This window comes from Macrobrachium nipponense, chromosome 4, assembly GCF_015104395.2.
Source record: "Macrobrachium nipponense isolate FS-2020 chromosome 4, ASM1510439v2, whole genome shotgun sequence".
NCBI lineage: Eukaryota > Metazoa > Arthropoda > Malacostraca > Decapoda > Palaemonidae > Macrobrachium > Macrobrachium nipponense.
This window is the reverse complement of record NC_061100.1, coordinates 36,636,307-36,664,113: the sequence shown is the minus strand read 5'-3', so window position 1 is coordinate 36,664,113 and position 27,807 is coordinate 36,636,307. Positions and strand designations below refer to the sequence as shown.

Genomic DNA, 27,807 nt, shown 5'->3' with positions numbered 1-27,807 from the left:
AAGAAGCACGAGACAAAGGTGGACTGTGTTGCTGAAAAAGAATTTGACTTTCATTTAATGGTGCTCCGTCGGTGTTGGGATTTGTCTAGTTGCGTTGCAAGTATTTGATCAAGGAGAAACGTTAAATTTCATATCTTACAAAGAGTAAGGAAAAATTGCACAATGCTTTGTGTGAGCATCTATTTCTATTGAATTAGTGCCTGATATTTCTCAATACTTGTTTATTTTTCTTTAACCAGCATGGACTCCAACCCAGCTAACTATGGCCGAATAAAACGCCTTGTGAGCACTACATGACTTCGGAAAAAAAAATGCAATGAAAACTTGCATGACCTATACCTGTTGACTGAAAGTTGTGAAACGAGTACCATCTAGCGTAGGCATGAACGCTATAAAATATTTTTTAGTTCTACAGAATCAAAGATTGCTTGGTCCTAATTGTACCAACTCGCCCATTAAAACCAGAAATCTTTGTCTTGCTGTTCCACAGGTCACAGAACCGGTGTTACATGCTCTCTCCACCAACTAATTATGTTATCATGAAAACAGCCGATATTGCTTGCGCAACACTGTTTTCTGTATTGGCCTCTAACTTTTGCAACTCTCCCGTTTTGCCTCTTAATCAAGAAAAATCACCCAGTGCACTTGTTAAGCCAAGTTAAACGAGTTCCTGTATCTTCCGGGTGAGCCTCTATGGAGCGCAACCTGTCATTTCACGGACCTCATACGAAACTCATTTCTAACTTGATGTGGCACCTGGTATGCAGTCCAGAAGTCAGAGCTAACGTGAGTGCTTTCAACAGTTGCGTCAAATAATAGATTCAAGTCCACACAGGGTACGCCCTCGATAGGTAACCCCCACCCCACATTGGGAGGAGTGGAACCGTTCTACGGGCTTATAATTCTCTCCCCTGCCTCCCTCAGCTTCCCTGGCAAAATATATGTCTTTTTTTTATTATAAATATGTATTTTACAGACATGCTCAGTAAAGTGGTCAGCGTTTGAAACACCAGAGAATTTTTGTTGATGGACATTTATATTCTATTTATATTTTTATGCATTTGGCAACCACAGACTTGCGTCAAAATCGAAGTCCGCTATGTAGCAAACATTGAATATGACATATTAGGCTATACTAGTAATGGAATGCAGATGGGCGAATCACGTTTTCTGAAGTTGATGTGATGTTGGTGGAAGTAACATGAATATTTTTTTTCTTCATTTTCCTGGAAAAAAAAATGCTAACATAAAAGAATGGTGTTTTTTTTTTTGTTTTTTTTTTTTTTTTTATAGTAGGGTAATGGAGAGGTTAATTTTATGCGAGGTTTTATGAGGACGCAGTACTAAGTATATGACACTAGAATTTATATATCTTGATTGTCCCCCAGTACGCATTTGGAATGATCTGGTCGTTGCCCAGGTGTGTATGGAATCGGTCATTATTCACACTGGTAATTGAAAGGACGAAAATGGTGTCATGCCTGATTGCTGAACTGAATAAAGTGTGCCAGACAGAGTTCGAACAATGACCTGTTTCAGGATTGCCGACTTGACCTGTAGCATTGCGTCTCGGTTTACGTAGCATGAATTCCAGCCTGTTTATCGACATGCACACTTTTTAAACAGTGATGGTCGAAAAACAACAAAGGAGGACGTGAGTGGGAATTATGAAACTGCGAAATATCTGCTGGAGTATGGTTGTGTGTTTCAGGAACTTGGGAACATTTAGCTTTAGATACCAACTTATACGAATGCTCTTCCTTTGTTTCTTAACGATGGAACTTTTCATGCTTCCCTGGTTTGCCAGCTCTCTCTCTCTCTCTCTCTCTCTCTCTCTCTCTCTCTCTCTCTCTCTCTCTCTCTCTCTCTCCCCTTAAGATTTTGCAAAACCTCGTTATCTGTATACTTGACGTTGCACATATAGAAGTCATTCATAGTAATTACATTGTGTTTATGTATATATGTATTTATGTTTATATATATTCATTTATCGTAGCTTATATATATATATATATATAATTTATTTTTGCTTTGATGACATTTTGTATAGGGTGCTCGATTTTACATCATCCATAGCAAAATGATATAAGTTTTGGATACATGGCTATTTGACCTGGAGAGGGGGTGGGGGGTGGAGTGGGGGAGAAGCACACGAATTGTGGTAACCTGGAAGCTGTAAACAAGCGAGATGTTGAGAGGATTGCTTCAGAGGTAAATAAGAAAAAGATGAGCGAATGGCTTTGCTAGGTAATGAGCTATTAGGTGGTTGAAGAATAATGTTGGTCATGAATGAATGAGCAGCCAGTAAATTAGTATAGTGTGGGAATGTACGATGGAGTACAATTTCTGAAAGGCTAACGGTAAATTAATAGTCACTATAGTAGATTCACATCAACCGTGCATTTGATGTCTAGGCCTGTCCCTTACGACCCTCCTGATTAGCTGTTGATAAGCCAATCCCAGGGCTGGAAACTCTTAGTCTCTCGAGAGAGTTCGCATAGGTAGGATGTATGTTCCACTTCTCCTGAAAGACTTATCCCTCAGGAGAAGTGGAACGTAGATCCTAACCATGTGAACTCTCGAGAGAGAATGGGAGTTAAAAGCCCTGTGACTGGCGTATCAGCAGCCAATCAGGAGCGTCGTAAGAGACTGGCCTAGACATCAAATGCACGGTTGATGTGAATCTACTATAGTAAGTCATTCATGTGGGAAAGGGAAAAATATTAATGAGGGAGGGGATAACAAAACTGATCAATGAGCTATCCCATTATTTTAGGTGACGTAATCAGTGAAGGACTTGGTAGTGTGTGAGTGTCGTCGTATGTGAATGACGTTAGGGGCATGTGGAACGTCGGAATCGTAAAAAGCTTGATGTACATCACGATAACTTCACTGTCTTCACGAGTTTGCTGTTTCTAACATTGTTCTGCCAACTGGCAGGTCCTTCAGTACTTTTGGCCCAGTCACTAGAATTGTTCATGTTTATTCCCGCCCTGCATGGATATCAGTTTAGATTTTAGAGGTATTACGTCGTGTTTGTTTTGATGGATGAATTATTCAGTTTATATGATTGTTCTTCCTCTTGGGAGGGAAATAAGTCCCTTTTTTTTGGAGAGAGAGAGAGAGAGAGAGAGAGAGAGAGAGAGAGAGAGAGAGAGAACGAGAAGGATTTTAGAGGAAGAAGGATGAGAGGAGGAAGGAGAGAGAGAACTTTCCAATTCAGCCTTTTCCCAATTTAAAAGAAATAGCGGAGTCAAAGCTTGTGGTGGCTATCACACCGAAAGCATCTTGAATTTGTCACGATCACTGACAATTCACTGAGATATTTGAGTAAACATTGGTGCCTAGATTTCTGGTGATCTTTTAACAGCTTTTAACGACTGCTGCTACTCGTTTTGCCAGGAATGGATTAAAGTCAGTTTCGTTACGATCACATTAATGATGTTCAGTTCATTCTATAGTTATCTTTGTTCATTTTTGTAAAACACTTCGTTTATTCTAAGAAGTTGTGGAATAAACCGAACGTATCTCATAGTGACGTTTCTTGAATGTTTACCTTTGTACCACCTGTTTTGGGGACCTACCTTGCAGACCGTTTTCCTATTCATGATTCTTTTAACAACAGATTTTCCATGGATTTATTGTTCAATTTTACCTAAGGATCAGAGACAGTGATTATGTAAAAATATAAACAAAAAACTTTGTTTTAGTTATTATGATAAAGGAAAAGTGGAAAGCGAAGAATCTTAACAGTGAAGTGGGTAAGTAGGTACCAGATTAGCATCTTCCATGTCATGAAAAATATGGAAATATTGATACGAAACGGCTAATTGACATAAAATGAAAATTATTTGTATTTCGACAGCGAAAAGTCTGTCGTCTAATGCAGTCGGTTTTTTTTTCTTTCTTTTTTTTTTTGCTGCTGCTGCTGCTTCTTTCCGCTTCTCTGCTCTTCCTTCATCTACATTAGTCATCTCATCTCTGATGCCGCTGTCTTTTACTTTTTCTGTTTCTTCTTCGCATTCTTTTGATGCCGCTGTTGCTGCTGCCTCTCCCCTCCTTCTTTCGTCGGCTTTATTGTAGACCTTCGGGGATGAGCCTGACTATTGATCATCACTTCAGTGTCAGAGGAGAGCGTTCATACGCCAAGCCGTCTATGATGTATAGGGTTTTAAGGAAATTGGGGCTTTATTGAACTCCTTCCGCTTTTGGTTCTAGTTAGTAATACAACATCCACTCGGCTAGAGCTGGGTTCGTCCGTCTTATGAATTTTCGTTTTCATCATAACATGCTTCGTGGTTTTTTTTTATATATTATCGCTGTCGTGAAGGCATGATTTGCAAATATTTTGCATGTTTCTAATCGTGGCAGTGGGGTCACAATACTTACTAATTGCTTCTGTTAATGTTTCTTTCGGATGAAAGTCACGCTTCCTGTACATATGCCACATCCAAAACCCGTTTACGTTATTTAAAGAATCGTGTTGTGTATGATAGACATGTGGTATATTTTTTTTCGCAGGAACGTCACCTTATAACGGAAATTGAAGTTGAAATGTCACAGTCAGTCTTGTCTCGCGGGCGCCCCTAAACCGCACGTAACTTTTGCTTCAGCTATGCATTTTACTGAAAATTGACGACGTGCTCCGTTCTTGTCTTATATAGAAAAGAACTCGGCTTGTATTGGTTGGGTAGCTTTTTTTTCATTCCTTTTTTTTAACTCATTCTCTCTCAGTGCAATAGTAGTTAATCTTTATGCCAAGGATTTAGAGAAGAGATCTTGTTTTCGGCAGCCAAGTTTTTCTAATTAAAGATTCGTTTTATGTGTACGAAAAAAAAAAAATATTAGTAGTTGCACTTTATAAATAGAATTTATTTAAGAGAAGGAAAACTAGATCGTGAATAACTTTCGATTTTTTTTTCTCTTAAAGCACGGAAATTTTTTCCCTCACATTTTTGCATAACAGAAAGAACCAGATTCCATTGATATACTGTGTGACAGCAGTTCTAACTGAAGGATTTGGCGAAGTGTCTCGAATAACCCGACTGGAGGAAGGGTGAGAATCCCTGGGAAATTTTAATGACGAAATTTCATACTCTCTCTCTCTCTCTCTCTCTCTCTCTCTCTCTCTCTCTCTCTCTCTCTCTCTCTCTCTCTCTCTCGTTGTAGGAGCACTTTGTCAGTTCTTAATGCGTGAAATTGGCCGATCGAATCAACCGTGAGGGTATTTGTGCATGTATATTTCAGTTATGATTTTGCTGTTATTTAAATTCAGCTTTTTGATAACTGAATGAGTTTTCCCCATAATTTCAATGTTAAGATCGAAGAAAGTTCTTGAGAAGTATCATTCCATGGTACAGTTTGTGTCGGAAGTCTGTTGAAGATTGGGTTTTTGGTTTCTGTGTGAACAGTTATGTGTTTTTGAAGATGGCTGTTTGTTTATGAGAATTTTTTGAAGTCTCAGTTCGTCTCTTCCCGTTGGTTATGTAAATGCCAGTTGATGCCATATCTTATTAAAGTAAGTTATCATTTGTGAAAGATAATTACGTAAAGTTTGCATAAAAAAGCTTGCTTGTATAGTAGACGTTCATGAAGGCATTGTTCTCCTCCCAGTGAAAACACAATTTTAAGGTGAGGGATTTATTTTAAATACCTTATTTATACACGACTTTATGGACAGCGTAGTTAGAAGTTACTGGTCAATTTAGCTTATTTTTCTCAATTCATATTTGGCGAAACTTTTATATTTTCCCCTACAATTTTACGCAAATTTAGTCGCCACTTAGTCTCGCTTATGTGGGTGGATTTAGAGTTAAAAATACGGTTTTCCTATACTTGCTTTTGATATTTTCATCCCTTAGACGAACATTTCGTATGTCGGTCGAGCGTAATGACTTTCGTCAGCTGCTGTTCATTATGTATTACAGGAAATGCGGATGAGGTCATATCCTGCCCGCCCTTGTCATTATCGTCTTCGTTATAAAAGATTCAGGCATTTCAGACGTTTGGCATGTAGTGGCTAAGATCTGTTTTTATTTTTTGTGCTGATTCAAACATGAACCCTTAATAAATGTCGCAAACTTTTAACAGGGGCTGTCAGTTCTTATGTGGGATAGTCTTTGGTCGGTATCTTTTTTTTTTTTCCCTCCATAAAGGGAGACAAACGGCGAGGAAAGACTTAATGTATGCCATTATCGTGTCTGGTGGCATTTTCTGCCATTTAGTTGAAGGCACGAGAGAACAAGAAACTGTACCAGTCACGTCATAATTTGTAAAATAATTGGGAGTAAGAATTAAATGATCTGGTCATCCACTTAAATTATTAGTTTTTTTGGGGGGATTATATCCGGTATCCAAGCACTTCACCATATTATTATTGTTTTGCACTATATAAACTTCATTTTTAAGATTTAGAATGTGACAAACATTAAAAAGTGTATTTTTTTCTCTCTTTTTTTTGTGCATTGATGATGTCCATAGGATGTGATCGTTCAATACACACACACACATTACTTCCAGATTTAACCCTTTCAGTCTCAGAAGGGAACCGTGAGATCAAAAGGAAAATGGTATAAGTTCAGTGGTTAATTGCGGTGGTAGCTTTTATACGTTGGAATTCTCGCCATTCCATTAGATTCCCATAGAATGAGCTTTTAAGTTGGAATGTGTATTTTGTAAGTGCTTTTAGCAAGACTGCTTTCGAGGAAACCATATTAGAAGAGAGTCTGAAACACCAGAGCAGTTGGTCAGATGTGTTTATTGATTCTCCTGAAGCCATTTGTTTCTCTCCGTAATGAAAATTTCATGGCTGACGTTTCAGTGATTACCCAGTCCGATGTAGGCGTTGTCATCATGTGAGATCTGCATAGAGGACTGAATGATTAAACTGCAATGTCAACGCCAAAGGTCAACGACAGCGTTAAGAGAGAGAGAGAGAGAGAGAGAGAGAGAGACGCCTATAGATGGCTTCATCATTGCCAAGAACTCGACCGCTTGTATCAGTAGGTGTAGATGCGTCATCAGGACTTAGGTTGTTCTTAGATAAGTCTGGAGAAACTAACCCAACTTCTGTTGCCTTTCTCCCTTTGGTTTCATTGCTGGAGTTGGTATCTTGACGAGTATTCCTTTACTTTTCATTGTATTTTCAACGTCCTCGCTTTATCTGGCGCGATAGTTCTTTATGCCCACAAACTTCTTCCGAAACTTTTATAATTTATCCTGAAATTACAGTTGCGTATTTATTCTTTTTTTTCGTGGGGGGCGGGGCTGGTGAGAGTAGACACTCGGTCAGCTGTACCAAGCACAAGTTTCTGCTCTCAAGAAGCTGCGAGAGGAAATGACTGGGATGTCTAACCACCATGATTACCAGACGCCTCTGGCATATGCGGCTCACAAAACCCTGAAGGTAAATGCGATAGACCCTCGAAGATTTAATGAGACAAAAGACCTAAAGAGTGGATGATTTTTTACTCTTAAATCCATTACATTGAAAGACAAAGTTGAAAAGAATCGCTAACTTTTTTTTTTTTTTTTTTTTTTTTTTTTCCTCAGAGAGGTGGTATTACCCTTTGATTTTAATGTCGACGGAATTATGAATTCAGTTCCCATATAAAACTCGGGCATTAATGAATAAAAAATGGAAAGCCAAAAGTCTGACCTCTTAAAAGCCTGGTGAAGACAAGGCCGACCTGTTAAATCTCTTACATGGGTAAAAGTCCGACCTCTGTAAATAATGCAGCAACATCTATGAAGAAAACAAAATCGGGATCAGTGAGAGAATTCGTAGGTTTGGCATCTGAATGAAAAACTAATATAGTAAACTACGCACTGCTGATTTTCATGGCCACCTGCGAAGTAGGGATGAGTCGTAGAAAAACATGATAGCAGCAGGTGCTGTTCTTTGTGCAGGTTGACTTTTGCTCTTGATTTCCGTCATTAAGATCTAGTAAAGCTCAAACGAATTTATGTATCTGATTTTCTTGTGTAGGTAGGTTTTATTTATTTATTTATTTATTTGTAGAATAGGTAATGTGCGTGGAATTTTAGGTGTAATTTAGGTGTGTAGGCACGGTGTTTATTTAATAAATAACAGCGTACCTACAAATTTTGTTCTCTCGCTCTGTGTATGTTTTTTTTTTCTCTTTTTTTCTTTCTTTTATAGATGCTGTGCGTATTGAGTACCATCTATAGAAAACAAAGTTATGTAATGTTTTATGTATTTATGTTGTGGTGCTGCGAATATTCCCAATGAAGGTTACTGTCACAAATAGAGGCTGATTATCTTCTTAATCTTGGATGTAGTAATATATGTTAAAGTTCAAGTATAGTGTTGTAACCTGCTAAGTATTGCCGGAACATTGCTACAAATAAAGCTGCCGTGAGAGAATGAAGTTTTCACAAAAGGTCACTATCCTTGAAGCAGCAGTACGGGTTCGAATGTCATAATTCTAGTATTGATATCATATTCCGAGAAACGCCTTTATGAGGATATTTTATTCCATACTTCAAAATGTAAGAACAGTATGTGGTTTTGGAATTATGCCGTGCACACTCCATCCAGATTTAACGAATAAATATCATCACTTTCTCTCGATCTTTAAATGGGAAAATTAGTGGTTTATTATGTAGTATATTGCTAAATACAGGTAGCTTTCGCCATCTTGATCAGTTAATTGACCTCTTCAGCCTGATCAAGTTGGAGAAAGCTACCTATATTTAGCAATATACTACATATATACTGCTGGGGGACTTTATTTTTCCAAATATATACTTCTCTGTCCTTTATTTTTCAAGTATATACTACTATGAACTTTATTTTTCCAAATATATACTACTGTGAACTTTATTTTTCCAAATACATACTACTGTGACCTTTATTTTTCCAAATATGTACTGCTGTGAACTTTATTTTTTCAAATATATACTAATGTGACCTTTATTTTTCCAAAGATTTACTTCTGTGGACTTTATTTTTCCAAATAAATAAATCTCCCAAACACCATAATATACTGTGTAATCCCTTCAATAAATCACAGGCACATACAGACAAGTCCAGCGTTGTGTCCATTCGCACAGGCTCGACATGAGGCGAACGAATGAAGAGAGGCGTTGTGTTGAATCAGGAGGATAGCATTAGGAGCGGCAAAAGGAAGTTATTGTAGGGAAGAGAAGGGAAGGGAAGTGGAGAGAGAGAGAGAGAGAGAGAGAGAGAGAGCCCGCACCACGGATGTTACATCCCTCCCCTTCTCTTCCCCGGCGGGGATGGATGACGGGGGAGTAGATGAAGGTTCTAATGTTATTGAGTGGGGGCGAGGAAATAGGAAGGGGGGTGGGTGGGGACCGCATCCATTCTGGTGTACTGTAGTTATGTCCTTTCCTTGCATATTGTAATTTTTATCAGCCTGTTGTGTTACTGTCTTTATGTGATCTGGGGAAATGTTCGTGCAGTTGGTCAGTTGTTGTTGATGCGTTTTCGATATCCTGTTTGATTATTTTTCTTTTTGTTCCTTTATTTCAACTCCAGCATTACTGTTGTGCAATTCTACTTTGGAGCTAGATCGTGGACTTCGATATCCTTTAAAAGGACCCTGAGAATCTCATTTCAAGTCGTATTTTTGTTATTTTTAGCCTCTAATGTAGAAAACCATAGACAGGACTGACAATATGTTCACGGTTAAAGTTTGCAAAATCCTCCTCCCGGAATCGGCAGCCAAAATTTCCTGTTTCCTTTATGTTATTGACGAAAGGCAGTGGACAGGATATTTTATGCAATACCAAGGGGCAGCTTTTGTCTCATAGGAAGTGAGGTAAATTCCTCATTATGTAATTTGTGGCAATTTCTCTCCTGTGTACTTGTTATAGCTTCAGTATGGTTATTCTGGCGTCAATTCCGGTTTTGCACAATCGTGGTTTATTTCCTTCTCCGTTTTTAGTGTAAATTCCACAATTGTATTTTGTTCTTGCTCTCGGTTTGTGGATTTTGGTTTAAAAATTTTGTTTTTCGGGGGTTATAATTTAATTTTCTTTACTAATATAGGTCGGCTCTGTTAAAGTATTTAGAATTACTTTTGGTAAGTTTGAATATATTTGTTTATTTGTTTGTTTAGTTACTGTCCAGGAAACAGCGTCTTAAGCAAACATCACCATACAGTGAAGTTTGGTTACATATTCCATTATCCTGTTTAATTAGGCGCTATACATGTCAACTTATGGATTGACTTTCCCAGGCCTAATTGTGGGTTGGCTGTCTTGGGCCTAAGGCTTACCGTGGTTATATGAATATCAGAAATTATACAACTCTTCGAAAAAAAAAACCCGGCGCCAGAAAAAATAAAGATACTTAATGCCATTTACTGCGATCTTAGACTTCAGCTTCTCAAGTCAATTATGGTGGCCAACCTAGGCGTGTTAGCAAGTCATGCTTCAACCCACAGATGCGCCAGTTACACAAGGCATGGGGAAGAAGACATTTTGGTGGTACGTCTTTTAAGACGCTAATTTAGCCAGTTGTCGGGAAGTGGAGAGGTCTGAGATCATGTACGAGTCGGGACTGGAGCAGTCACCCCGAACTGTCGCGGCACGTAACGTAGCTTTTTGTATGTCAAGTAACATTTACTCGTCGTTTCAAAAGTTATTTTGTATCCAGCATTGCAAGCGACGTGTACCTTTTCGAGTTCTTGTCATGTGACTCAAGTTTTCTAAGAATTTTACTTCATTATCTATTTTTTTCGTATGTTTGTTTTCTTCGTCTACTACGAGTGTATTGCATTTAAATTTATCTCGTATATCCTTAGGAATAAAGTGTATTCTATGTAGATTACGGCTAGCAACATTATTTTATCATAGTTCGGTGAATTTAAGGTTAAATTGAAATTTGTCAATTTCATATTGCACAAAATATTGCATTAATGTCGGAATCTCTTTACCTTTTAGGGTAATTTTTTGAAGCTTATATGATGTCATGCATGTAATATTTATCAGGTAAAATGAATGTCATTTTTAACATTATTAATTCTTCAAATAGTGTTAAATTCCCCTTTTAGCATGTCTTTAGCCTCGGTCCTTGTGGGAATATTTGTTCATGTAATAATGTTATCGGTTGTCAGTTATCATGTGTCCCTTGAGAAGTAGTTCTATCCAGTCGTTGAGCATCCTCCATAAGGTAGGAAAATTAAACATCTTGCAGGTGGACGCTACCAGTACTCTTGATCTTGGATAAGGTAGGAGGGAACTAGCTATCCTACTTCGCTAATAACAGCATTGGAAAATTATGAGCCAGTCTCACTTAGATTTTTATGCCACCTGAAACCTGAATTCTGTAAGGTCACAGAACCGCATGATGTCTGTGTTTTTGCTCTGCGCTCTGGTGTGTTTGCTTTCGCTTCAGTTGATTTCAAGGAATTTGGTGAGAATGGAAGAAGGTATTGTAATGGTTATTTTTTTTTTTATTGAAATTGGCTTTTTACTTTCATTTCTTTGTGATAAAAGCGAAGCATTACCTATCACTACAATGTGATATTCTCATGTTACGTTTAATCAGGTGTAACATGAGCGAAGGCGGAAAACCATCTCAAAGCATTCATGTTACGCGTAAACAACTGTCTTATTATTGTGTTTTAATGGTGGCTAATAGAATAAAAATTTTACCTTGTTATAGTAATTCACGATTTTTGGGTATAAAGAGTGATATGTTTATGCTCTACCTCGATATGATGAAATACTCTCAGCAACATTGGTGGAGATAATGATAACATGAAACTATATCAACATGCTAATTTATAAACATATCGTTTCCTTGCCTATGGATCTCAACGGTAAAGCGATGTATTTTACAGGTGGTTTTGTAGTGAATTTTCTTGCACCATTTCTTGTTTGTTCTCGGTATAGTAACGATTGGTGGTGGAAAGGAAGTAGCATGGATGGGAAAGGCAGATCAGGCAAGGGAAACAAGTCCTGGGAGAGTGCCTCTTTTTAACCCCCCTCCATCCACCGAGGAAATAAACCCCCCACTGTGGCTTCCAGGGAAAGTAAGTAACGCTCTCTCTCTCTCTCTCTCTCTCTCTCTCTCTCTCTCTCTCTCTCTCTCTCAGGAAAGGCAGAACATCGTTTGGAAGTAGGCAATAAATACTCTATCGTAGAGTTTTTTTTTTCCGGTTGACCGGCGAAGGAAACGGTAAACCTGTCTCTATAACTAGATGAGAAGATCGAAAAATTAAGAGGGAATTATAACGCTTATATGATATGTATAAGGGACATGTGAGCATTCATTAGAAGAATCTTAATTCCTGCGCTCTAAATAATGGAAGAATTTCGGGTTTGTATTATAGCTCCGAGTTCATTTTAATCTGAATCCTGGCTATTTTATTTATTATTTGTGAGATGACCAGCTATTTTCATACAACCTTCATCTTGTTTGTGTGTGTGTGTGCAATGAGTTATATAGCGATATTAAAATTTGTTCGGAAACAAACTTCTTCTTAAACATGATTTTAAAGTCTTTGATTTCCTTCACATTTGTTTTTCTCGATACCATATGCCTAAGATGCCTATTCTGTACCCTTATTGTTTTCCGTCCTCCAGTCTTATAGCATATTTGTTGTTTTTGTGACACTAGATTGATATGGGGCTTATGAGTTCGTAATTAAGGCTAAGGTCGAGAAGGTTTAAAGTACACTTTGGTCAAGGCCAGTCTGAATCGGTAGTAGTTGAAACTTATTATGCGAGACGCAATGTTTATTGATTTTTGAAGAATAGTGGTTTAATAGTTTTGAGTTATTCTTATGTAACTTCTAATTATGATGGTCCCCTTTTTCTTTTCTTTAATTTGTGGGAAAAGTACTTCCCTCCTCTAATATACTGTTATATAAATGATTGTTTTTCTAAATTTCATTGATTTTGTGAATTTCATACCTGTATAGAAATAGTCGTAAAAATCTAAAATCAATAACAAGCCAAGTCGAGTTTGCTTAAAAAAATAAGTGCATTTGATACAAAAAGAATAACGTTGAAATTCTCTTTGCTTTAAAAACATAAACCGTCACCTTTTGTCTTGTAATTAAGTTTTTTTCTGTCATTTTTGTCTGTTTTCTTAGTTGCGATAAAAAAAAAAAACCTGAAATGCAAATGCTGAACTAAAGCAATGTCTTAATAGGATTTCATTTCAAGGTGTTTGACGTGGGAAATATTTGCGGTGAATGGAAATGGTCATCAGCTATTTTTTTGGAGGCATTGACCTGCTTCGCTCTGGTATTTCATTTCGTTCAGTAGGTCATTGTAAGCCTCTCTCTTCTCTCTCTCTCTCTCTCTCTCTCTCTCTCTCTCTCTCTTCATTGCTCGAGAATATCGTGAAATTCCGACTCAGCGTAGCTTTTATCCAGGTTTACGAAATTCTTAAAAAGAGCAGTCGGCTCTCTCTCTCTCTCTCTCTCTCTCTCTCTCTCTCTCTCTCTCTCTCTCTCTCTCTCTCTCTCTCTGCCTCTGCGCGCGTATCTCTTGGTGCAAGAAAGTATGTAACATCATATTTCTCAAGACTACTCCTTTTTTCGGAGTTCTCCCTGCAATGCATTATGTCATACGTTCTTATACATTGTGCTACTTTTTTTTTTCCAAAATATATTGTTATTTTTCCCTGCAGGCCATATCCACAACTACTGTTCTCGAGTAAGGGTTGAAAGTGAATGAATATTTTGTCATCATTATTGATCTGAATACAATCTGTATTTTTTTCTACCTACCATGCGTTTATTTTCCTTATTGAGAACTGCGTTTAAGACTTGGAAGTATTGGAATTCATGGTATTCATGTTACCAAATTTGACCATGTATGGGAGTTTTAGGAATTTAGATAAGTGCCATTTTTCATAGAGACGAAACGTTCATAACAGCAGTTTGCAAGAATCTTAGTGTATTTTTTTATCTAGTGACATCACTATCTTTGTGGAATTTCTTCTAGAAAGAAATCTTTTTGACAGTGAGTTGTGTAAAAAAAAAAATGTCAAGTGTTGTCAACAGCAGATGCCAGATCTCGTGTTATCGGAATGAATACTTTTTTTTTTTTTTTCATGGCGCTAAAATGAATGTGCGATTTTCGAGGTCCCTTAACCGTGAACAACATCAACAGCACCAGCAAGTCTTCTTTCTTCCGGTAAAGGTCGTCGAACCTGCCGATATATTCCTTCACACAACTTTCTACTGCCTTACTACTCCCTTTCTTCCCGGCGAGTGGAGTGGAGTGTAGGCGGACTTGACGTTGGTGGCTCTCTGTATGTATCCTAGTAACATCTATCCATTTGTCTATCTATCTATCTATATATTTCTGATGTTATGAAATTCCAACAACAATTTTTCTTTCAAAGGTCTCTCTCTCTCTCTCTCTCTCTCTCTCTCTCTGTCACAGCACATCCAGCGGACTAGATGTGGTGTAAACGCACCCATGAGTACATCGTAGACTGCACGACCGAGGAGGCAAGGGCGGAATTTGGTCTAAATCACCATGTATGACAGCAGGTTTCACCACCTCGCCGTCCCATGATTGAAGGTGTTGAAATACTGCGGACTTGTATTCAGTGTTGTGTCTTTTGGTAATCACAGATAGTTTTTGTGGTAAATACTTTGCTCCCTCTGGTAGGGGTGACGGAGAAGTTCCTTTGAGTTCTTTTTTTGTCTTTCGTGTTAGCGGTAAATAAGAACCTTACGTGTAAGAGAGAGAGAGAGAGAGAAATAAAAGATTAATTTTCCCGTCGTATTTTTTTACGTGTAATAAAGACACCTTTTCCAACTAGGAGGTAACAAACGTTGCTTTAGTTTTTTTCTCTTATCGTCAAGAAATTTCAAAGATATTTTGCGACATAATTTGCTCGCTTCCCTCTTGGTAAATACTTTTCATGCGTAAGTGTTGCGAAGTTCATTTTTCTTGTCAAGTGGTCACTTACTTGTGCGTAGGTGCTATCAACATCGTACAGAAGTTACAAAGTTTAACTTTCCAGACATTGTTTGTCACTGTAATGGGTAAGTCATTTTCCTCCAATCAGGCCTTGAAGACACGTCTCGGCTTTATGTCAGGTCTCTAAACTGTCTGTGGTTTTTATCAAAGTACACCAAAGCCTCGTGAGCTTTTGGGAGAGAGAGAATCGCAATTGTTATAATAGCCCCATTAATCAATAGACCGTTAATCTTCAGGTTTTCACTTTGATCTGCGTATCCTCTTCATAATTTTCTCTGGTGGTCTAATGAACCTTTTTGTTGCTTGTTTCTTTGAATCTTCGAGTCAGATTTGTTTGAAAGCAAAGTTAAGGGAAATTTCGTTTATGGGGAGTTGACCTTGTGCGTTCTGTAGTTGCCATTGTTAATATTTAAAATGCGCTTAGATTCATATGAAAATTGCAGTAAAAAAAAAAAAAAGGTCCGTTACTTTAATTACAGATATTCCAAAGTACACACTGCCATTCTAAGAGAAATAGCAAACCGTTCAACATTTGCGAGCTAAACTAAATTGCTGATGAAACAGAATGATAATATATATATATATATATATATATATATATATATATATATATATATATATATATACATATGTATATGTATGTATGTATGTATTGTATAGTTTCAGTGTTGGTGAAATATTAAAAACGTTCTTGAGTCGGTAGTAAAATAAGTGGCAGGCTACTGCTACTCTATGTACGGCGGACATGTATTATTCATATTAGTAAACCCGTTATATATTAGTCATCATAGCAGGAACTACGTGCTGTGTTTTTGTGCAAGATGCCTGACCAGGTAACATACTTTCTAATTTTTAATGTGTTGAACTGCTCCAAGGTTGCGCGTTTACTGCAAATGCTTCTTTTCTTCACATGAATACTGTTCTAAGAAACAGCAACAAATATATGATTATAGGTCTGTGTTCATCTGTTGAATGTGATCTATAAAACAACTAACTCGGACTTGTTATAAAAGTATTCATGGAGGTATTTTGCACACAGCTGGTGGCAAAAGAAAGGGAACCATAAATGACCTTATCAGAATCGAATCATGCCTTATATGGATTCCTTTGCGGACAGCTGTAGCTTCTGAACCGTGAGAATACTTCATTTTTTTCAAGCCTGATCTTTCTTATACATATGTCAGTCTAATGTTTTGTTCTTCATCAGTCATTTCAAGTTTACCAAAGAGGGGCTCTCAGACGACAAGTGGGGAAATGGTAATTTATCACCATAATAGCATAGCAAGTGGTCCTTTTGAAGCATTACAAATTCTTTGTGAAAATCAACAACCGAACCTTTTTTAAGCATTGTATGGCATGTGTCATCTTGGTGGACCCTTGAAATATTTCCATCCATTTAGTGTTTGCTGAAGATGTGCTGTTATGCTTAGAGAGATAGAAGGTGAAAACTTGACAGGTAGAGAGAGATGTAATAGGGTCGCGAACGTTCAGGAGCGCCCCTTCAATACTACTTGACCTTCGTAATTCACTCTTTGATTCCACTTCACTCTAACGGGATTTTAATAGAGTTGGGGGCTGGCCTCTGAATAGTACTCTCTCTCTCTCTCTCTCTCTCTCTCTCTCTCTCTCCTCTCTCTCCTTTTTCCCTTTTTCTCTCTCTCTCTCTCTCTAGCATCCACTCAGGTATCACTTTTTATATATCTGAATAACCTGTTTTGGTATTTGTATGACTTTTAATGAAAAAGTGACTTACAGTACGAATTTAAATTGTACGTTGATGACAGTATCCCCTCACCCACCCACCCACCCTTTTGAGTCCACCTTTATTTTTGAACATTTAAATAAGTCTGAAGAGGTTTATCCATGGATGCATTTCTTACAAGGTTTTAAAAAAGATGTAGGACTGAGCGTAGAAGGTAGTCAGTTGAATTTCGTGGTTGATTAATTATTTCCATTTCGAGGACTTGTTTCTCCAAGACACCTGGTGGGTTTTGTGGTCAACAGTCTATCTGGTATGTTTTAGAATGGTGCTAATGATGAAACGATACATTCCACTTAGGCTTTTTTTTTAAATAGACTATTAGAATTTTAGAGAGAAGAAAAAATTAACAATGGTACTCAAAGCAATTGTGTTGAGGGTTAGTTTTGAAGCCATTGATTGAAAGTCTTATCTGCTCTATCGCTCTCCTGGATTCCTATAACTTTTTTTTTTCGTGTTGAAGAGGCACTCGTTTGCCGCCACCGCCTCTGCCACTTCCTGTTTTTATATTATTGAAGAATCGGGTAGATAAGGTTATCGACATCCCTAAACTGTGAGCCTCCTCTCGGGAAAGGTATTACTTCAGTTGATTTTTTCTCGGGAAAGGAAAAGCACTCGAAGTGATCATTATTTTTTTTTCGAAAAAATATGAAAATTCTATATATGATATCGTTCCTTAATCGATATCAGGTCGCACAGCCTCACGGAGAGAGGATGATGTCATCATAGTGTGGATCGCACAGGTGTCGGAGTTCTTAAAAATCCGCGGTTTTGGATATTAAATTATCACGGACAGCATGTGTTTGTGGAATCTGACGTCACGAATCTTAAATATATACATACAATTTGCACAGTTGTTAATTGGAAAGCGAAAAAAACGAGGCTCACCCAATTTGTGGTTGTCTATTATTAAAGTCCCTTATTTGCTTGTGAAATGTCACAGTGTTACTTTAATGTTAATCGTGATATCCTACTATTATATATATATACTGTATGTATGTATGTCTGGGTGGATGCATGCATGTATGCACGTATGTGTACTATGTAAGTAAGCAAGGTTTTGCCCCCTCTCTGTAGAGGGAAGGACGAAAAGGGATAAAAGTACGGAAATATAAAGTGAGAATTTGGGGTGGGGGAGACTGCACTGAATACTTTCACTCACGTGATTTCCGGTTCAGTAAAGTCGAAAAGACATGCGTGATCACAGATGTTTTTTTAGAAGCCTAAATAGCAGAAAAAATTATAAAGCATCAAATTTGTATCACTTTATGATTTTTGGTTAAAAGAAGATGCCTCATTTGGGTGTAAAATCGTGAAAGGTATTGAAGCCTCCTGTTTATCATCGTGCATTCGATACGAAATGAAAGAAAACGGGGTTCCGATGGAGAAACACTATTATTTCAAGGGATAACTAATTAATCTCTCTCTCTCTCTCTCTCTCTCTCTCTCTCTCTCTCTCTCTCTCTCTCTCTGTTCGTACACAAATGGGCAGCGTTCGATTCCTTAGCTGTAATAGGAGGGATGATAAAAAAAATGTTTCTCACGATCAAGTATGATTCTTGACCTCAGATGCGTAGCATGTACCTATAAACGTCATTAGTAGTCGGCTTTTGTGAATCGCAGTTAGGGTTAGGGCAAGGGGAGAGAGGACAGAAACACAGTAAACATTTGTGTCCAGCACTCCATTAAAATGTCTTCAAATCTTGTTTGTGATAATTACGAAGAAGTAATGTAGCTGTTCTACTCTGGACTCGCACTGAGATCTTTAGTTATTGTAAGCTGACAAAGATCACAACACAGAGAGAAACTTTTTTTTTTTTATCAATTAGTGTTACGTACCCACCTTCCTGGTTCATTTTGCATCACTGGTACGGGGTTTGTGGGAACAAGCCTCGAATTCCCATTTGGTTGCTTTTACACAGGAGAAGGGTAAGAATGCTTTTATATTAATTTCAGCATTTTGTAGTATCATTAAAAGAGCACTGATTAGTCCAACGGAACTGGAAAATGAAGAAAAAAGACGATGTGTTCAAGCTCAGCATTAGAAAAATAAATATGAAAACAATAGAGGGACAATAGTGAGATCTGTCAAAGCGCAATGCCTCACCTGCTGAAGTAGGTTTTCCTTCCTGAACATTGTTGTTGTTGTAGGGATAGGATTGTTGTGCACCTAATAAGCTTTCTGTCCTCCAAGGATTCATGAAGCTACTGATGCTGTGGAGGTGTTCTGTACTAGAAGTTCACCCTTGATGCAAAAGTTAATGCAATGAAAGTTGACATGTTAGGTTTATATGCGGACTTTTAAAGGAGATGACGTGTGTGTGTATATATATATATATATAGATATATATATATATATATATATATATAGATATCATATATAATATAGAAATTCTATACGTGTGTGTGTCTCTGTGTGTGTATTAAGCTACAAATGTCCTTTAATATCCAGTTCACTCTACTTGTTGGCCAAGTCGGTGAGGTCACTGAAGTCATGATTTCTCCTCTGTGTGGTGGTTCGAATCCACGAGAGGAAATTATTATCAACTAGAAAATTCCCCTTCGGTTAACATGTATGAAGATATATTAATTCCGATGTAGAGTGAATTGTCATATTAAAGTACATTTGTAGCTTAATGCGTGTATATGAATCACGGTGTAGTGATAAAAATAATATTGTGTGTGTGTATTATAGTATATGTATGTATGTATATGTATATACATACATACATATATATTATGCACTTATATAATCTACACACACACAACACACACACACACACACACACACACACACACACACACACACACACACGAGAATGCTGCGTTGGTTCATCTAAGATTGAAGGACGTTCCTTTAGATGTAAAGATTTTCTCTATTCCTGTCCTCCAAGGATTCATCGAAACCTGTGAAATGTTTTTGGAGAGGTTTACGTGAGATTAGTGGCCTCTTCGCATCTTGGAATGCGAGCAACAGTAACCTCGAGAGAGCCTTTTTTAACAAGTCGCCTCATTGCTGGCGAGAAGGCGGCAGGGAGCATAGCATACACCTACCTATATCGAAATAAGACTGTCACTCGCGTCATTTTCGAGTGAATATCGCTGGTGTGCTTTTTCATTTTTCAAGTGGAGTTCTCTGGCAAAAGTACTGCTTAATGACTCATTTTTCCCAGTGAGTGGTTCGGTGTTTTCGACTCGGGTTTTTACTTTGTCGAATGTTTTAGTGTTTTGTCATGAATAATTGAACTGTAACTGTTATTCCTTTATGATATTTGTTTTATATATATATATATATATATATATATATATATATACATATATATATATATATATATATATATATATATATATATATCTATATATATATATATAATATAATAAATATATAATAAATTATATATAATATATATAGTATATATATATATATATATATATATATTATTATATGTATAATATATTGTATAATCTTAATTTTGCATATATTTGAAATGTTCTCTTGAATGGTAGTGGTAATTCTGTGAAAAAAATTTCTATATGGAATTTGATTCTTTTATATATACATGTAAATGTTTAAAGCTCATGATGCTAAATGTTTAAATGTCCGAAATTGCATAAATCCTCCGTTTTCTCAGTGTGGTGATAGAACGCCGTTCCTAGACTATTGCTAAGATTTTGTATCAAGGCCGATTTTTCTAACATACGGTGCCCAGGCTTATAGAAAATTAACATTATGGACAAAAGAAACTAAAGATAACTCCTAATGGTGCGGTGATACGTAAATGGTGATCTGCTGAGCAAGTCTCTGATTTGTCGTCTATCGCATTTACAAAAATATGCGACCAGTTCACACACTCGTATGTGTAACGTACGCCACTTGGTGTTCTGTAACTGTCAGAGTAAGCATTTGAAGAATTATTACTCGAAAGATTTCTAGTGTGGTCACAACTTGTTGCTGTAAGCCTGTAATCACGTGTGTAGGATGGTGTAGGCTTTTGAAGAAGTTATGAATAGCCTGTATGAAGATGGAAGGGGAGTGGCCTCCCCCTGCCTCAGGTAAGGCTCCACCTTCTTTGTTGATGTAGTATTTTCCTTTAATTCTAACGACATAGTAGAAATTTCCGTTTAGCAAAAGGGGAGCTTGATGGAATCTGTGCAGCGATAGGCAAATGTCTAGACGGGAATTGAATATTAAACCAAGTCATTCTGTAGAAGTAGAAGAATGGACACTTGACAAATTAGTATAATGTTGCAAAAAAGGTTAGATTATGGAGAGGGCATGAAATATATTCTCAAGGCAAGTGGTAGCAGTATAGCCGACCAAGTGAAGATCGGATTGTGCTAGTGATGGAATTTCAAGGTAATGTGTATTTGGGTCAGAAAGAACTGAAGTTCTAGTTCACTTAACATCCCCCTCTCCCCTCTTAGTATTATTGCTTTGCTTAAACTTAATTGATCTGGGTATCTGTGAAGGAATTAGTAGTTGCTTGGTTGTCTCGGGGGCCAAATGTGTGTGCATAATGTTGGTTCGTGATTCATATAACCGTTGTGTTGAAAGTTTGGGCTGTGTTGTAGCCTGTTTACTATCTGTGCCATGGCCCTCCACAATCTTAAGGATGACTTTTATTTGCTATATGGTACACGGCTATACCGCACTTCCCAGTGTATAATCACTGTTATTGCTATTACTTAATCGTTTATTATTATTTCTCCCACCCATTCATTCAGGACCTTTCCCCACACTAGCCATACCTTACAAACCATGGTCTGCTACTCAGTGAGATGCTGTACCTTAGCATCTCGTTTGTAATCTCATCAACTTGTGGGATATTTACATTCTTCAGCCGCCTAAATGCCATCCTTACATTCTCAACAGTCACTGTGAAAGCATCGCCACACTCGCCCCAATCATTTCGACTCTTGCATCATTGAACTCCGCCACTCTTCTTTCACATTAGAAAAATCATTTAAATACTCATTCCATTGCCCAAAGACTGCACTGAATTCATGCAGTATATTTACATTTTTATTTTAAGATATATTTCTCTATTAACATACCTGTGTGCACTACTCTTCCTATTCTCCCCGGGGTTCTTGTTCTATTCTTGACATCTTTCCATTTTGTCGCTTCCTTTTTCTCAAGTTCTCGTTTACCGTATCCATCGTCCCGTTTACATCTATGAGATTCTGTGTCCTGTCCTGTAGGCGTTCATGAAATATTTCTCAATTTATTAAACAATTTACCCCCTTTTTTACCATATTCCTGGTGCACTGATGACGCCATATTTCATGATAACACATTTCCAGTTGTCTGTACTTTTTCTTATCTTGACGCTAAAGTCCTGGATGGAAAGATGAAAATTGTAGTTATGCAGTTCCGTTGATCTTCATTTCATCCTGAACTTTAGCTTTGGGGGTAAGGAAAGGTATAAAGACTGGAAGTGTTATTATAGTAAGTGCTACAGTTTAATCAGATTTCAGAAAGAAATGACTGCGATAGTCATGCCTTATGAGCGTATGTGTATATATACATATATACTCAAATCCACGTAGAAAGATAAATGAAACAGGGACTTGAAACGAATACTTTCGTAGTATATTCTACATTTTCAAGTTCACACTGAATATAAATGAAGTTGCCAGGCATTTGTATACAAAATCAGAAAAGGGAGAGGGGTTATAGTTTATTAATATGGGGGGCATGCTGCTCTTTAAGCAATATATATATTATATATATATATATATATATATATATATATATATATATATATATATATGTGTGTGTGTGTGTGTGTGTCTTAGTCAGAATGTTACAAGTAAGTACGAGATACCCACGTAGATTTGTGTGAGGGAGAGTATGGGGATTAAACAGGAGAACCAGCTGTAATGGTATGACGTTATGTTGGGAGAAGTGACGACGGAGAAGGGAAGAGGCAGAGAAGGAAGGAGTTGAGACACAATTATAAGGGGCAAGTGAGGAAGTCGAGGTGTCATCTTGACTTAATAAAAGGGATGGTGACCTCTAGCATTCACTCCTTTTACCCGGGATTCGGTTATTTTTTCTCTCTCTCTCTCTCTCTCTCTCTCTCTCTCTCTCTCTCTCTCTCTAAGGTGTATGATTATCCGATGTATTCTTTTCAATTACCTTGTTTTGAAAGGATGTATACAATAAAAGTGTTCGTGTATTTCTTCTATATGTATAATTTGATCTTTGTATTTATAAGTATGACGTCTACCATTGTGTGTGTGTGTGTGTGTGTATTTCTGTATGTTTATATGTGTCATTTTGAACAAAAACGTTTGTGAATGACCCTATATACATTGTAGCTCATTTATAGATTGAGCGTCTTTGTTTGCGTGTTGGTATTCCTGTATTGATTGTCTAGATCCTTTTATTTAAGAACGTTGACAGGCAGCGGAAGAAGGCAAGGATAAGTTCTGTCTTTTGACGGAAAAGTCTTCCTTAAATGGCGATTCTTTCTATTCTTCACGGATAAGTTGATGTTACATTTTCCTCCTTTTTTTCCCGCTCGTTCGTGGAAAAGTTTTCCCGGCGGTGTGAGTGCGTATGTGCGCGCGGTTGTCGATGATGATGGCGGCGGTGTTGGTGGTTGTTGGGGTGGCACAGTCTCTCTGCCCTCAGTCTTCGCCGAGTGCCAACCCGTGCCGCCTCCCTCCGCCCTGTGCTGGCCAGTCGCTTGTTAACCCCTCTCTCTCTCTCTCGCTCTCTCTCTCTCGCTCGCTCTCTCAAAGAGCCACCGCCCAGTTGTATGACCGATCCTCCTCTCCCTTAGCTTGTGACCTGACTTTCACTGAACCTGTTGACGACAGCAGGTCAAACTTGGTTCATCACAAAGTGGTCATTTTGTTCTCCATGGTATAAAGGCAATCGTAAAGGCAAAACAGGGACCTTTTGTATGTTATTATAGCCAAAAACAATAAGAGCTTTCAGTGACCGCCCATATGTTTCAAAGACAAGACTCCTAGAAAAAAATATTGACTTCGAAAACGCTACCTGGTGTATTACTGTACTTGGGACTTGTGTTCAGCCAAGAGTATAATTTGAGCGTAGAAGACAAGCCTGTGTGCATACTTGTTTGCTTGCTTGGAGGGCCACATCAACAGAAAACGGCAACAGGTGTGAGACTGTGTGTATACGTTTGCTCAAAAGCGACAGACATGGAACTTACTTGTGCGTTTGCTTCCAGTACTCGTGTATTGGTATGATGCTGATGATCATCAGGAGCGCACGCACGCACGAGGGCAGGCACATCACATGCTTCCACGCATTTCACCGGGCCAAGACACCCCCCCCCCCCCCCCCCCCCAGCATCCCAATCTCTCCACCCCCTCCTTCCATGGTCCATTTTCTCGCCTTCGCTCTTGATGACGTTATGATTGCGTTGTGTGTGCGTGTATGTCTTCCGTCTGCTGGTTCTTGTGTGTGTGTGTGTGTGTGTGTGTGTGTGTGTGTGTGTTGCTGCTTGTGGCAGTGGTAAGGTTGGAATGGTTCTGGTTTTGGCGGCGGTGGGTGTATTGAAGTTGTCCTGATGATGATGGTGTTGGTAGGGATGGTGGTGGTTGACACACAAATGTCACAGCTTTAAAGACGTTAGGTGCACCAGATGCTGCAGCCTCCCTCCCTCCCTGTCTTTTTCGTTTGACTTTTTCCTCCCTCTCCTATTTCTGCCTCGCTTATCATTTCAGCTTTTTCGTTTCATCTTCGTACTCGAGCTTTTTTCCTTGGGTGTTGTGTCTGATATTGACCGTCTCATGTTCCTGAGTAAAATACGCATGCAGTTTTATGCACATTCCAAGTTGGTAGTAGATATGACGGTTTTTTATGCAAAGAAATTAAGTTGTGTTTATATGCATTTTAGTTATGTACTCAATTGTGTGTAAAGATTAACGTATTTTGTAAGTTTACAAGGTGACTGATTAGTGGAACTGAATTTTTAGTGATGACAAAAATTTGTGTGTGTATGTTTGTGTTTTTTACTCATTTCGACATTACATTGTGAAAACATTTCCCATAATCCCTATCATCAAAGTATTCTGCTATTAGACTTACACGAGATTTTTTTTTTTTAATTTGCTTGCCTTGCCCCGTGTGCTATTTTTAATTCACTGGTGTACTTGTTTTACTACAAATATTATGATTCGCAGATTTTCATAATTACTGCAGTGGAAGAATTAAGGGAATTCTCTATCCTGTCGAGAACTACTCTGTGGAAGGAAAACTGAGGAATATCTCGGAAGTGCTCTGATGATTTTATATATATTCAAAGAAAAAGAAGGGTTGTTTTCCTTCTATATTAAATACATATGCCCCAAATTTTAGAGCCTAAAAGTTTCACATCATATTGCCCAGTGAAACAGTAACTCATTGTTGAACTGTAAATTTTATTGTGAGCGCAGAAATTTGTATACAGTGCTTGACGTTGTATCGAGATTTTTTACATTCCATTAGATGGTTATAACTTTTTGGTGGGTTGCAATGTGAATATTTATTGGTTTTTGTTACTGATGCTTGCGTAGTCCTCACAGTTATCAAGGGCAACTTCACTTTGTGTTATACAATTGGTCTTCCATGCCGTCATTGAATAATAATTACTTATTTACTTAACAGATTGTGCATTTATAGATTTATTTACTGGCTTATATGTATTTTGTGCGTGTTTACCTGTATTATGTAATCATGAGTCTGCGCGCATGCGTGCAAGACAATTGTGCTTCCTGAACTCTATTCTCAGAAAACTGAAAGCATTCCTTGCGTGTGGTATTCGTACTCCATATGCTAAAGTATAGATTAATGTACTAATGTGAAAGGCCTCACGGTGTTCGTGGAAAAGGAAGTTGACATGCTTCTATAAAATGTGTGTATTGGTAATGGTAAACTAGATTATTTTAGATTTATTAACACATGACTAACTAAATAAGCGCTGCAGTGTTTTACAAGGAGAGAATCCGACATGCATGAACCATAGTCATTTTTGCGTGAACGTCTTTCCGATATGGGAAATTTATTTATTTATTTGTTAATGCAAAAGTAGAGGTTTTCAAGCTGGTAGTTATTGGAAAAAATTAGTCCTCTGATGGGCTTGTCATTTTTTTTATGAGAGGTTCCGTAAGAAATTCTTGTAAATTCCTTTTTTATATCCTGTCAAGTTCTTTGATAGACAGATTTTTGTAGAGCAGTTGCCATGTCGTTCCATACCTTTTCATATCTTGAAAGGACTCCAGTTAGTTCTAATTTCCAGTATACTTAGTTTTTGTTATCAGCTTTATGTCGGGAAGTATCAGTAGGTCTTGAGTGATAATTCAGTGGCTTGTTCTTGTTTTGAAGACCAAATGTTAAAAAAAAAAAAAAAATCAGTCGTACAGATAGGTAAAGTAGTCGAAGACATTCTACTACTTTACCGTAGTTTTGGGTACACGAGAGCAGTGATGACCTTTTTTTTTACGAAACGTTTGGTTACCTCTCAACTTTCCATATGATTGCCAGTGCTTGTGAAATTCAGGTTCAGCTTTTTTAGATTAAAAATGACATTAGATTGTGTTTTGATTGCTTCCTCTCGAAGTTTCTTAGACCAAAATATGAGGCCTGTTCAAGGAGCAAGAGACCAATTGTATGTCTTTTAACAAAGCGCAGTCATGAGTAACGGTGATCTTGAGGGAAGCAGCAAGTGCATAAATATTTGTGCAGTATTCAACTCCAATTAAGTCTCATGAATTACCTTGATTAAAATGTATCAATTTTCTTTATTCAAGGAGAACGTTATCGATGTTTTGCCTTTGGTTTTTTTTTAATAGACATTAACAGTGGAGGGTTGATTGTCAGTAGCTTTGTCGGTTTTCGGATATGCGTGTGCATGTACTTTTTGAATAATAATAATAATCAGTACACTAAGATTTAATTGCTTCGAAATGTCATTGTCATGGCACTACGAGCAGCCATTGACGCAGATTTTCTTTGTTTCCTCTCCTCTCTCCTTTGCCCTTTGCCCAAAACGGCTTAAGTTTTAGGATTTGCATGTCTACTTACGTGAAGTAGCTGTGCAAATTGCTGCGACGTTGTTGTTGTTTGAATATATTTTTTTTCATGTGAATCTTAATGATTTTTAATTCAAATCACTGTTTTTTCAAAATATCTTTATAGATCGATACGTGCACTTAATTAACGTTTGCTAATTGGGAAGTCCCAAGTAATTCCATGTTAATTAACCCTGAGGCATTATGGCATGCATCAGTTATGGCAACTGGCATTCAAATATTATGATACAAATATAATTGATCTGAATTTACTTTCATATGGTTGAAGTTAATAGATTCGTATTTCAAGAATGATCTCTTGACCAACCGTAGGCACAGTGCGACTCCTGTAATTGAAATTTTATTTTTGAGGTTAATTTAAGAAATTCATCTTATTTCTGGCATTACAGTTGCGTGAAACGTATTGGGTGGTGGATGGATTTCTTTAAAAAATGACTTCAGTGAAATGAACCAATTAAGATATGTATAAAAATTAAAATGCTGTGTATGTCGTTTTTGGTACAAGACAAAGGAAAGATATGTAGAGGATGAATTATCAAAGCTTTGGCCAAATGGCCATGAACTAGAAATTGTAGGTCATTCTGGGTCTTAAAGTGAAACAAAAGGAAGAGAAAAGAGAAAAAACTGAAGCTTTTTTCAAATCGTGCCAGGATTTAAAGACGATTTCCATGGCCAACTTCTAAACCCCCTTTAGTGGCAGCGGGTATTTTAGAAGTGAGAACAAGATATTCCTTGTGACTGGTTGAAACTTTTCTTTAATTATGACGAGGAATAAAGTAGTGACAAAGATCGATAGGAAATCAGTGTCATTAGGTAACAGTGTTTGCGGTCGAATATGTCTGATGGGGACTAGTGACGCTGAGCAGACGAAACGACACCAGCAGCAGGAACAGCACCGACAACAACAGCATGCGTAATTCTCATGGCCGCAGGTGCCATGAGCAATGTTCTTATGATCAGTGACCCGGTGTTACCAAGATGATGAAGTACAGCGGCGGGCACCAACTGCAGCGTCGCAACTCTTGCACGTCCCTCAGGAGTCGCCCTCCCTCTCGAGG

The 27,807-nt window shown here is 37.8% G+C and overlaps 1 protein-coding gene across 1 annotated transcript in view; it reads left to right on the top strand.

Moving 5' to 3' along the window:
• The window catches only part of LOC135210861 (uncharacterized), a 416,274-nt gene that overhangs the window by 223,637 nt on the left and 164,830 nt on the right, over positions 1 to 27,807 (top strand). The window lies entirely within an intron of this gene.